This window comes from Haliotis rufescens, unplaced genomic scaffold (genome assembly GCF_023055435.1).
Source record: "Haliotis rufescens isolate VD_foot unplaced genomic scaffold, xgHalRufe1.0.p SCAF_9, whole genome shotgun sequence".
NCBI lineage: Eukaryota > Metazoa > Mollusca > Gastropoda > Lepetellida > Haliotidae > Haliotis > Haliotis rufescens.
The window spans coordinates 37335776-37349467 of NW_025964383.1; positions in this window are offsets into that span (position 1 = coordinate 37335776).

Below are 13692 nucleotides of genomic sequence, written 5' to 3' on the forward strand. Positions count from 1 at the left end.
TACTGTTGTTGGTCTTCAAAGGCAATTAAATATTTTAAGTACATACACGAAAGAATGGAAATTATCAGTAAATTTGGAAAAAACTAAAATTGTGATCTTCAGAAAAGGTGGTCCAAAAGCGTCGAAAGAGAGATGGTCATTTGATGGTCAGTTAGTCAATATAGTAGATCACTAGTCATATTTAGGAATCTGGTTCTTGCACACAATGAATTGGAAAAAATGTGCCCTTGACATGTCCTTGCATGCAAAGAAAGCTTTAATAAGTGTAATGTCAAAGTGGGATCGATGTCGCCTAATATCTTCTTTAAGCTTTTTGATACCCAGATACAACCAATTTTATTGTATGGTTCTGAAGTATGGGGATTTCAACGTTATGACTGTTTAGAGAAGGTTCACTTATTAGCATGTAAAAAGTTTCTTTGTGTCGGATCTTCTACACCAAATTACATGGTTTATGGTGAATGTGGTAGATACCCATTATATATTAACTCTCAGACCAGATGTTTAAAATACTGGTTTAAAATTCTTCATATGCATGAGCAACGTCTCCCCAAATTAGCTTATAACATTCTACATTTAGATAACATGGGAAAGAATACTTGGACATCGCATATAAGACATATTTTATTTCCGAATGTTTTTTTTGGGTTTTATATGGCTATGTCAGTCAGTTGGAAATGTAAATATGTTTCTTAATGAATTTCGGAATCGGTCTATAAATATGTTCTACCAAGAATGGCACTCCACTTTAGAGGATAGTCCACGTTATAAATATTACAAAACTTTCAAGACTTTACTTCAACCAGAAATATATTTATCAGTACTCACTACGGAAAACTTAAGAAAACAGTTAATTAAATATCGACTTGGTTTTCTAGATCTATTTGTAAATGAAGGAAGAAAACTGTCCATTGAAAAAATGAAAAGAATTTTCCATTGTGTAATCTAGAGATAGAAAATGAAATTCAGTTTGTGTTTGTCTGTCCATTTTACAATGGTCTCCGAAAGTAATATATAAGAGATTATTTAATAGCAATGTCACCGATAAACGCCTTTGTAGTTATGCTGACGACAAAGAACGAATCAAATATATTAAATCTTTCTCTTTATATTAAGCATGCATTAGCCAAAAGAAATGTATTAATCAAACAATGTGTATATCCCAATGTGTAACATATATGATTGAATGTACATGCGTAACTCTTTTTTGTATATGGGCCGGTGGTCTTTTGTACTTCTTTTGTAAACCTCTTTGACTGACTGAAGCCAAATTGACTGTAAATTTAGTGAAAAGTGAATTTGCACAGGCACATGTACAATTTAGGTCATTTCATAGGCCCATATGAGGCACAGCCCGTACAAGCAAAGGTAGAAGCTATTTTAAAATAAAAGTTCCACAAAACGAAAAGGAACTAATGCGATTTCTGGGTATGGCTGGTTACTACCGTCAATTTTGTCAAAGTTTCTCACATGTGACAGCCCCTCTCACTAAATTGCTGGGCAAAATGGTGAAATTTGTTTGGTAGAACAATTGTCAGGTTACTTATGAGAAAATTAAAGCCATTCTCGTGAATTCTCCTGTTCCCCAAACACCAAACTTTGAAACATCTTTCAAATTGGCAGTATGTGCTTGTGACATTGGTGCTGGAGCTGTCCTGTTGTAGGAAAATGCATCAGGCTTTGGTCATCCTATTTATTATTCACGACAATTTGACAAAAATCGGAGAAATTATTCCACCATTGAAAAAGAGACTCTTGCTCTATTGTACTTGGGTACTACTTTGTTTCCTATTCAAGTGTACATTGATCACAATCCACCGACTTTTCTTCATAAAATGAAAAACAAAAAGTCGTCAGGATGTTACTAGATTTAGATGCTAGTGTGCTGTGTAAACGTCTGGTCCGGTATACCACATACAGTGATAAGTGTTCTATGTTTTGAGGGCACTATATGGAACTTTCCAGTAGCTTGTTAGACTATATAAGGGGACAAGAGCATGCTTACGTATCCCTCACGCATTTCATCACTGGAAACAAGCTTCCATGTGAGGATCACTCATCATCCCTTATTCCCCGCCTTGCCCATCTCGGAAGCTTGACCACTGTCGCCACTGGGTGAATATAAATTATCATCACTAACTTTTGCTCTCACCACTGTATCTTTGTTTCTGATACTGGCCACTGCTATCATATTATATACTGAACAACAAAAGTTCCTGTGACATTGAATAAGATTTAATGCTCTAAGTTATGTTCTTTACCAAATCTGAAACAGTTCGGTTTGCAACAGATAAAAGACTCCCGTAAGTGTTCAAATGGTTTAATTTGCCATACTGACTTCAGAATATGCGTGATTTCATAAAAAAAACCATGAACATGCCAAAATGTCAATTAACAAATCAATAGCGTGTGTGTCCACCTCAGGTTGCGATGCAAGCAACACATCTTCGTCTCATGGAATGGAACAGGCGTCGCATAAAGCCCTGTGGGATATTGAGTGGAGTGTCTGTGGAACACGTGGTTGAAGTTGAAGGCGCCGATCCATCTCATCCCACATGTGCTCGATTGGTGAGAGATCAGGGCAGCGAGCCGGCCAGGGGATAACATTCACATTGTTTTGTTGAAGAGAATCCTGAACAAGTCGAGGAACATGAGGCCGGGCGTTGTCATGTTGAAAGGTAATGCCTGGGCCATGACGACGCAAAAACGGTAGAACAACAGGGCCGATGATCTCGTCGCGGTAGCGCTGTCCATTGAGATTTCCCTTTACCACTATCAAACTTGTCCATTGTCTTGCTGTAGTCCCACACCATACCATAACGCTGCCGCCCCCGAACCGATCTTCTTTCATGACACAATGATTGACGTAACGTTCACCTCGACGTCGGTACACTCAAATCCGTCCATCGCTGTGACTAAGGTGAAAATGAGACTCGTCAGTGAATAGAACTCGTCCCCACTGCATGGCCGTCCAACTGTCTTGTTGATTATTGGTTACGCGTGGCCTGCCACTCCGAGGATGGTCTCTGATTGTATTCGTCTGTTGCCAACGTTGCCATAAACACCGAATGGTGTTTCTGTGGACGTTAAATTGTCTTGCAACATTACGTTGAGTCGATCCTGCTTCAATCATACCAATAGCTCGCAGACGCTCATTTTCGGACAGGCGTGGCATTTCGTAATATTGAATAATTGCGTAATTTTGTTGTTTTTCTGAGTGGTTGTTGTCAGCACGACGCTTAACAATTCGTATGGAATCCCGTTAACGCACGTTTCTATTCCCATTCTTGGGTAGTGAAAATGCATGGGGCTTGCATAAAAGTCAACTTTTGCATGGGATGCATGCCTTTCTGTAGCAGTTGCGTTTTTGTGACTTGATTCCATACATGTACTACAATATTGAAAATTAAACTTTACTTGTTTGAAAAATACACAAAAATATTGGTGTCACAGGAACTTTTGTTGTTGAGTATATATAATCATTGAATATTGTACTTCTGCTCAATTATTTACTGCCATCTTAATTGCTGTGCATTAATTTGTGTCGATTTGTAAACCTAGTTAACTTTGTAATACATTTGTTGATTGTATACCACTTGTTGGTTTCTTTTACGTACAGATTTCTGGGATAACATATCGTTTCAATTCGGGAATCGACACGTAACAATGTTCATGCACGGCGCGCAATTTGGGTGTTTCTTGGGAGTATGATACGTGCATTTACAGCACAGGTGCTATCAGGTGCTAATAAAACACATAGTTTAAACTTAAATAACACTTAAGCAATGCCACGGCTTGCCTAAAATCAACGTCTACACGCCCTACGGAAAACGAAGATGCCACACATTTTAAATATCATCACTTTAGAGACGTTATGTACAGAAGGGCAACATTCATGACTTGTCACGTCACGTTAACAAGACAACGATATTCGATTGCTGCATGTACACAGTCGATACCAAACTGTCACATTAACCTCTTGCACAACATTAAGAAGGGAGCACAATAACATGGGAGCACAACATTAACATGGGAGCAAAACATTCACATGGGAGCACAGCTATAACAAGAATTAGAGCAAATCCAGGTACTAGCATGTAAACGCTTTCTTGGGGTTAAACAATCTTCATCAAATCATGTGGTTAGGGGGGAATGCGGAAGGTATCCTATGTACATGTGTGCTTATACGCGTGTAGTTACTTATTGGTACAGAATTTTACATTTGCCTGAAAATAGATTAGTTAAGAAATGTTATAGATTATTATTACTTGATGTTAATAATGATAAGATCAACCGTGTCTCTAAAATCAAACACATTCTCTGTTCGTTTGGTTTTGGCTACATATGGGAGATGCAATTTAGTAATAATAGTAGAAGTTTTATCTTGGAATTTGTAAACCGTTTAAAAGCCTCGTCTGAGCAAGGTTGGCATGCAGCTGTTTCATCTAGCACTAAATCCTAAAGTTACTCTCTTTACAAAATTTCATTTGGCTTAGAAAGCTATATCAAGGTAGTAAATGTTTCAAAATTCAGAGCTGCACTTGCTCAGTTGAGATGCTCCTCCCATCGGCTGCGAATTGAGACCGGTCGATATATTAAGGAAATTAGAGAACAGAGACTGTGTTTGATTTGTAACCGGAATTTTATTGAGGACGAGTATCATTTTGTGCTTATATGCAATGCTTATAATGATTTAAGAGCTGAATACATTCCTCCTTAATATTTTACAACCCCTTCTAAAAATAAAGTTAATGCTCTTATGTCATCCACTAACTCTAAAATCATACGAAATCTAGCAGTCTACGTTTACAAAGCTTTTCTACTTCGTTCATTACATACAGTCTAAATATTTATTTGTATATATGCATGCGTATGTGTATGAATGTGTATGGATATGGATATATATGTAAAATAGTGGTAATTCTTTTTTCTCCCTCTCTCTGTAAATAGTTCTGTGTAATAGGCCTACGGCCTAACACTTTTTGTGAATAAACAATTAGAACAAGGGAGCACAACATTAACAATGGAGCACTACATAAACAAGTGAACAAATCATTAACAGACCACATTAACATGGGAGCATAACATTTACATGGGAGCACAACATTAAAATGGGAGCACAACTATAACAAGGGAGCACAACTGTAACAAGGGAGCACAACCTTAACAAGGGAGCACAACATTAACATTAGAGGAGAACATTAACATGGGAGCACAACCTTAACATGGTAGAACAACATTAACAAGTGAGCACAACATAAACAAGGGAGCACAACATTAACATGGTAGCACAGCATTAACATGGGAGTACAACATTAACATGCGATGACAACATTAACATTCGAGGACAACATTAACATTAGAGGAGAACATTAACATGGGAGCACAACATTAACATTGGAGGACAGCATTAACATGGGAGCACAACATTAACATGGTAGCACAGCATTAACATGGGAGCACAACAAAAACATGGTAGCACAGCATTAACATGGGAGTACAAGATTAACATTGGAGGATACCATCAACATGGGAGTACAAAATTAACATGGGAGCACAGCATTAACATGGGAGTACAACATTAACATTGGAGTACAACATCAACATGGGAGCACAGCATTAACATGGGCGCACAGCATTAACATGGGAGTACAACATTAACATGGGAGTACAACATTAACATGGGAGCACAGCATTAACATGGGAGTACAACATTAACATGGGAGCACAACATTAACATGGGAGTAGAACATTAACATTGGAGGACAACATTAACATGGGAGCACAGCATTAACATGGGGGTACAACATTAACATTGGAGTACAACATTAACATGGGAGCACAGCATTAACATGGACGCACAGCATTAACATTGGAGTACAACATTAACATGGGATGAGAACATTAACATGGGAGCACAACATTAACATGGGAGGACAACATTAACATTAGAGGAAAACATTAACATGAGAGGACAACATTAACAAGTGAGCACAACATGGTAGCACAGCATTACCATGGGAGCACAACATTAACATTAGAGGAAAACATTAACATGAGAGGACAACATTAACATGGTAGCATAACATAAACAATGGAGTACAATATCATCATTGGAGCATTTTTCTCCCTCTCTCTGTAAATAGTTCTGTGTAATAGGCCTACGGCCTAACACTTTTTGTGAATAAACAATTAGAACAAGGGAGCACAACATTAACAATGGAGCACTACATAAACAAGTGAACAAATCATTAACAGACCACATTAACATGGGAGCATAACATTTACATGGGAGCACAACATTAAAATGGGAGCACAACTATAACAAGGGAGCACAACTGTAACAAGGGAGCACAACCTTAACAAGGGAGCACAACATTAACATTAGAGGAGAACATTAACATGGGAGCACAACCTTAATATGGTAGTACAACATTAACAAGTGAGCACAACATAAACAAGGGATCACAACATTAACATGGTAGCACAGCATTAACATGGGAGTACAACATTAACATGCGATGACAACAATAACATTCGAGGACAACATTAACATTAGAGGAGAACATTAACATGGGAGCACAACATTAACATGCGATGACAACAATAACATTCGAGGACAACATTAACATTAGAGGAGAACATTAACATGGGAGCACAACATTAACATGGGAGCACAACATTAACATTGGAGGACAGCATTAACATGGGAGCACACCATTAACATTGGAGCACAACATTAACATTGGAGGACAGCATTAACATGGGAGCACAACATTAACATGGTAGCACAGCATTAACATGGGAGTACAAGATTAACATTGGAGGATACCATCAACATGGGAGTACAACATTAACATGGGAGCACAGCATTAACATGGGAGTACAACATTAACATTGGAGTACAACATCAACATGGGAGCACAGCATTAACATGGGCGCACAGCATTAACATGGGAGTACAGCATTAACATGGGAAGAGAACATTAACATGGGAGTACAACATTAACATGGGAGTACAACATTAACATGGGAGTACAACATTAACATGGGAGCACAGCATCAACATGGGAGTACAACATTAACATGGGAGCACAACATTAACATGGGAGTAGAACATTAACATTGGAGGACAACATTAACATGGGAGCACAGCATTAACATGGGGGTACAACATTAACATTGGAGTACAACATTAACATGGGGGCACAGCATTAACATGGGCGCACAGCATTAACATGGAAGTACAACATTAACATGGGAGTAGAACATTAACATGGGAGTACAACATTAACATGGGAGTACAACATTAACATGGGAGTACAACATTAACATGGGAGCACAGCATTAACATGGGAGTACAACATTAACATGGGAGCACAACATTAACATGGGGGTACAACATTAACATGGGAGCATAACATTAACATGGGAGCATAACATTAACATGGGAGCACGGCATTAACAATGGCGCACAGCATTAACATGGGAGCACAGCATAAAGCAAGGAGGACAACATTAATATGGGAATACAGCATTAAAATGGGAGTAGAACATTAAAATGGGGGCACAACATTAACATAGAAGTACAACATTAACATGGGAGGACAACATTAACAAGTGAGCACAACATTAACAAGTGAGCACAACATGGGAGGACAACATTAACATGGTAGCACAGCATTACCATGGGAGCACAACATTAACATTAGAGGAAAACATTAACATGAGAGGACAACATTAACATGGCAGCATAACATAAACAATGGAGTACAATATCATCATTGGAGCATTTTTCTCCCTCTCTCTGTAAATAGTTCTGTGTAATAGGCCTACGGCCTAACACTTTTTGTGAATAAACAATTAGAACAAGGGAGCACATCATTAACAATGGAGCACTACATAAACAAGTGAACAAATCATTAACAGACCACATTAACATGGGAGCATAACATTTACATGGGAGCACAACATTAAAATGGGAGCACAACTATAACAAGGGAACACAACTGTAACAAGGGAGCACAACCTTAACAAGGGAGCACAACATTAACATTAGAGGAGAACATTAACATGGGAGCACAACCTTAACATGGTAGTACAACATTAACAAGTGAGCACAACATAAACAAGGGAGCACAACATTAACATGGTAGCACAGCATTAACATGGGAGTACAACATTAACATGCGATGACAACATTAACATTCGAGGACAACATTAACATTAGAGGAGAACATTAACATGGGAGCACACCATTAACATTGGAGGACAGCATTAACATGGGAGCACAACATTAACATGGTAGCACAGCATTAACATGGGAGCACAACATAAACATGGTAGCACAGCATTAACATGGGAGTACAAGATTAACATTGGAGGATACCATCAACATGGGAGTACAACATTAACATGGGAGCACAGCATTAACATGGGCGCACAGCATTAACATGGAAGTACAGCATTAACATGGGAGGAGAACATTAACATGGGAGTACAACATTAACATGGGAGTACAACATTTACATGGGCGCACAGCATTAACATGGGAGCACAACATTAACATTGGAGGACACCATTAACATTGGAGGACAACATTAACATGGGAGCACAGCATTAACATGGGGGTACAACATTAACATGGGAGCACAACATTAACATGGGAGCACGGCATTAACAATGGCGCACAGCATTAACATGGGAGCACAGCATAAAGCAAGGAGGACAACATTAATATGGGAATACAGCATTAAAATGGGAGTAGAACATTAAAATGGGGGCACAACATTAACATAGAAGTACAACATTAACATGGGAGGACAACATCAACAAGTGAGCACAACATTAACAAGTGAGCACAACATTAACAAGTGAGCACAACATTAACATGTGAGCACAACATTAACAAGTGAGCACAACATGGGAGGACAACATAAACATGGTAGCACAGCATTACCATGGGAGCACAACATTAACATTAGAGGAAAACATTAACATGAGAGGACAACATTAACATGGTAGCATAACATAAACAATGGAGTACAATATCATCATTGGAGCATTTTTCTCCCTCTCTCTGTAAATAGTTCTGTGTAATAGGCCTACGGCCTAACACTTTTTGTGAATAAACAATTAGAACAAGGGAGCACAACATTAACAATGGAGCACTACATAAACAAGTGAACAAATCATTAACAGACCACATTAACATGGGAGCATAACATTTACATGGGAGCACAACATTAAAATGGGAGCACAGCTATAACAAGGGAGCACAACTGTAACAAGGGAGCACAACCTTAACAAAGGAGCACAACATTAACATTAGAGGAGAACATTAACAAGTGAGCACAACAAAAACAAGGGAGCACAACATTAACATGGTAGCATAGCATTAACATGGGAGTACAACATTAACATGCGATGACAACATTAACATTCGAGGACAACATTAACATTAGAGGAGAACATTAACATGGGAGCACAATATTAGCATTGGAGGACAGCATTAACATGGGAGCACAACATTAACATGGTAGCACAGCATTAACATGGGAGTACAAGATTAACATTGGAGGATACCATCAACATGGGAGTACAACATTAACATGGGAGCACAGCATTAACATGGGAGTACAACATTATCATTGGAGTACAACATTAACATTGGAGTACAACATTAACATGGGAGCACAGCATTAACATGGGAGCACAACAGTAACATGGGAGCACGGCATTAACAAGGGCGCACAGCATTAAGATGGGAGCACAGCATAAAGCAAGGAGGACAACATTAATATGGGAATACAGCATTAAAATGGGAGTACAACATTAAAATGGGGGCACAACATTAACATAGAAGTACAACATTAACATTGGAGGACAACATTAACAAGTGAGCACAACATTAACAAGTGAGCACAACATGGGTGGACAACATTAACATGGTAGCACAGCATTACCATGGGAGCACAACATTAACATTAGAGGAAAACATTAACATGAGAGGACAACATTAACATGGTAGCATAACATAAACAATGGAGTACACTATCATCATTGGAGCACAACTTGTTTTGTATGTTTCTTGTTTAACTGTACAATGTACCTGCAATATTACAACGGCCTGTCAATCATCGAGTACCAGACAAACCCTTGCTGAATATTATCAGCAACGTTTGATGCCGATGCGGGCACGACAATGCTGCATAATCATCCAGGTCACTTGGGTTGGTCACCTGATCCACTAAGTCGGATTTTACGACAAGGAGACATTGCTGGGGACATATTCATAACATGAATCTGGTACTTCAAGTAGGCTATGACGTGACTCGTGGCTGATATGATTTTGTCAGCTCAGATGAGACCTGCGTTTGTTATCTTTCATATGATTGTCTAACGGATACGCCGTGCATACATTTCAGTTTACTGGTAGACGCCGACGAAACCAGGTGGCGCGAGGTAAGTGTGTAATTTGTTTACTTCTCAAACAAACGCAATATAATTTCCAACGCTTGAATTAAATTGTATACATTCTTACATTTGAGCCTTAAACATAAAACAATATTACAAAACAAAATACGTTAATACACCTCACATTTGTTAAATATGTGTTATAGATGAATGATTCTGGTGTCCCCCGCCCTGATATTGCTGGAATATTGCTAAAAGCGGCGTAAAACCATACTCACTCACTCACTATAGATGAATGATAAATGGTAAATAGTAAATGAGTGAATGTTGTTCTTAGTCACTGTCAGCAATATACTTGCTATATTTACTCAACAAATAAACCATACAGTCTGGACGAGGCACACCAATTCAGCAATGGCCCCTGTCACAACATGATACGATGACGCACTTTCAATCAGATAACACATCCTTGCAATACTCACTATAATAAAGATGGCTGACAAATATGAAGACTTGGGGACCTATTTCGACTGGTATTTGCGGGGCCCTACTGATGATATAACCGAAAGTTTATTTTACTTGTTAATTGGTGACTTCTTCTAAACATGCCACAATATGTGCTGTTACCCGGAGCTTCGTTTTAGAACTGTAAAATTTACTTGTGTTGTATCTACGACATAGCTATATCCTTACAAGGCATCTTGTAATTATGAAAAAGCTATGCCTTGGTTACAACACTGGTATCACGAAATTAATACATAACAAACACATCATATACTCTTTAAAAAAAGAAACGCAAAACGGATATTGTTGGCTATAAAAGCAAAATTAGCGGATAAAGAGGTGCAAAATAAAGAGGTTTATGTGTTATAGGGTGACAAATTTCCCGGAACAAAATGATCACAAGGACATGCAAACCATTAGTCGGGAAACACGTACGATTCGGAAAAACACACCCAGTGCATTTACGAAACGGCTATGGGGCCGCACGAACGGCACGTGCAGCAGCACTATAAACAGTATTAAAGTGCAGGGTTTTTGATTGCCTGGCATCTACGTCAATCGAACAGTGACAGTTCAACAACATGCCAAGTTTAACAGAAGTACAAAGAAACAACTGTAGCCAAGGTTTTCAATATAGCGCCCAGCAACACCACAAGGCTATGGGATCGGGTTAAACAGCATGGGCCAACACGTGATCGGGACGACCAAGAGTAACCACCCCCGTCCAAGATCGCTACATCCGACTGCGCCACATACGTGAAAGGACGACCACCCCCGCATCCCAAATATCCGGACTGGCAGAATCTCCGACAATTTAAACCGTTTAAGAGCAGCAGGTCTACGAGGAAGACGCCCTGTTCGACGCGCCATATTGAGTCGACAACATCGTCAACAACGGCTGCAGTGGTGTCGTCCACACACGATATGGCCTCAACTGCGATGGAGAGATGTCTGGTTCAGCGACGAATCAAGATTTCTCCACCGTCGAGGGGATGGAAGTGCAAGGGTCTACAGACGTCGGGGAGAACGTCACGCCGGAAACTGCGTACACGAAGTGGACAGGTTTGGTGGGGGTAGCATTATGATGTGGGCGGATATCTCTCATCATGGCAGCACAGGTTTGGTCCATATCCCAGGGCAATCTTACGACTCAACGATACGTCAACGAAATGCTCCTACTACACGTCCTCCCAATTGTAGCCAAAGGCAACGGTGTATTCCAGCAGGACAAGGCTTGACCGCATACAGGACGGATCACCAGAGCCTGTCTACACAACAAAAACGTTGATGTTCTCCCCTGACTATCCAGATCCCCGAATTTGAACCCGATAGAGCACCTGTGGGAAGAATTGGATAGAAGGCTCCGCCACCGTCAATATCAACCTCGGACGTTGCAGCAGTTGGCTTTTGCGTTGCAGGCCGAGTGGGCTACCTGTCCCCAGGATGTGATTCACATGCTCGTCTCTTCCATGGGCAGGATGTCAGGCTGCTATCGATTCCAACGGGGGACATATGCGTTGTTGATGGTAGCTGACCTTCACCTTGGACTTTTCCTATGTACCTATAACTGAGATGACTACAATCACCAAGTGTTCTCTACACAACATTTTGGCTCACTACCATGTACGGTTCTTCGTATAAATGTATTTTCCTACCTCACACAAATCTGGCTTTGCGGTTCCTTTTTTTGAAGATTATATTTATACGAGTTAGCTATCTAATGACAATCTCGTGAATAAAGTCCTCGTCACTTGAAAAAGGTAGAAGAAATATCGCGATTTTAATTCATAAAGATAGCTGCATGTGTGCTTATAAGTATAAAGTGCAAACAATCAATTCCGGCGATAAGGAATATTACTTCTGGTTATGACAAAAATGCAAAGTGCAATTTCGAAGAGCTTTCAATTTTGCCATCAAGAAACATCATCACTGCGTTTTAATCATGTTCTTGTGCGTGTTTTAATTCATACACCCATACAAAGGAAAGTTTAGAATCAGATGCAATTCATCCTAAAAGTTCTCTCTGACCGCAAGGGTGTAATCCATAGTTAACCTGGGGGTGCGTGGGCCTGAACTGTCAGGAAAGCTTACACCTGCTGCAGCAAAGACGGATATTGTTATCGTTTGAAACACGTTGTTTTATTGTTGCACAGATCAAAGCCAGTTATCGGTATAGTTTAACGTTATATTCTACACACTTCATCTGTAATATATACTGGACGGCAAGAGACCCCTCTTTGGCACCGGAAGTGGTTCTACGCATGGCGGCACTTCCGGTTCCGGGGAGTGCGTGCTGATCCAAGATGGCCGTGGGAGGATGGGGTGGAGGGAGGGAGGAGGAGGAGGGGGAGGGTTCTTTATTTTGTTTTGTTGTTGGTGGTGGAGAGAGTAGTCAATGCAATGATGAAAGCAATCTTTCGGGAGAGATGGGTGGCCTGGAAAAGGGCCGTTTGGTGAAAATAAAAAATAAAAAACGGGAACGGGAAACGGGAACGGAAACGTCATCCTAGCTTTCTAGGGCCGTGGCACTCAGTAGTAGCAACATGGTGGCCAACGACCAAATAATTGACAGCTGGGGCATGGCGCCTCCTGTGATGATGCAAAGTAGCCACAGTCGGGGCATGGCGTCTTCTATGATGGTGCCGACTCTTTAGGGTGTGGAGGGAGGAGGGTGTCAGTGTGCTCTGATGAGCAACCTTGAGGATCCGCAATCGCCGGGGGAGCCTTTTCTTCTCAAGAGGAGGGAGCCAGAGCGCTCTGACGAGCAGCCTT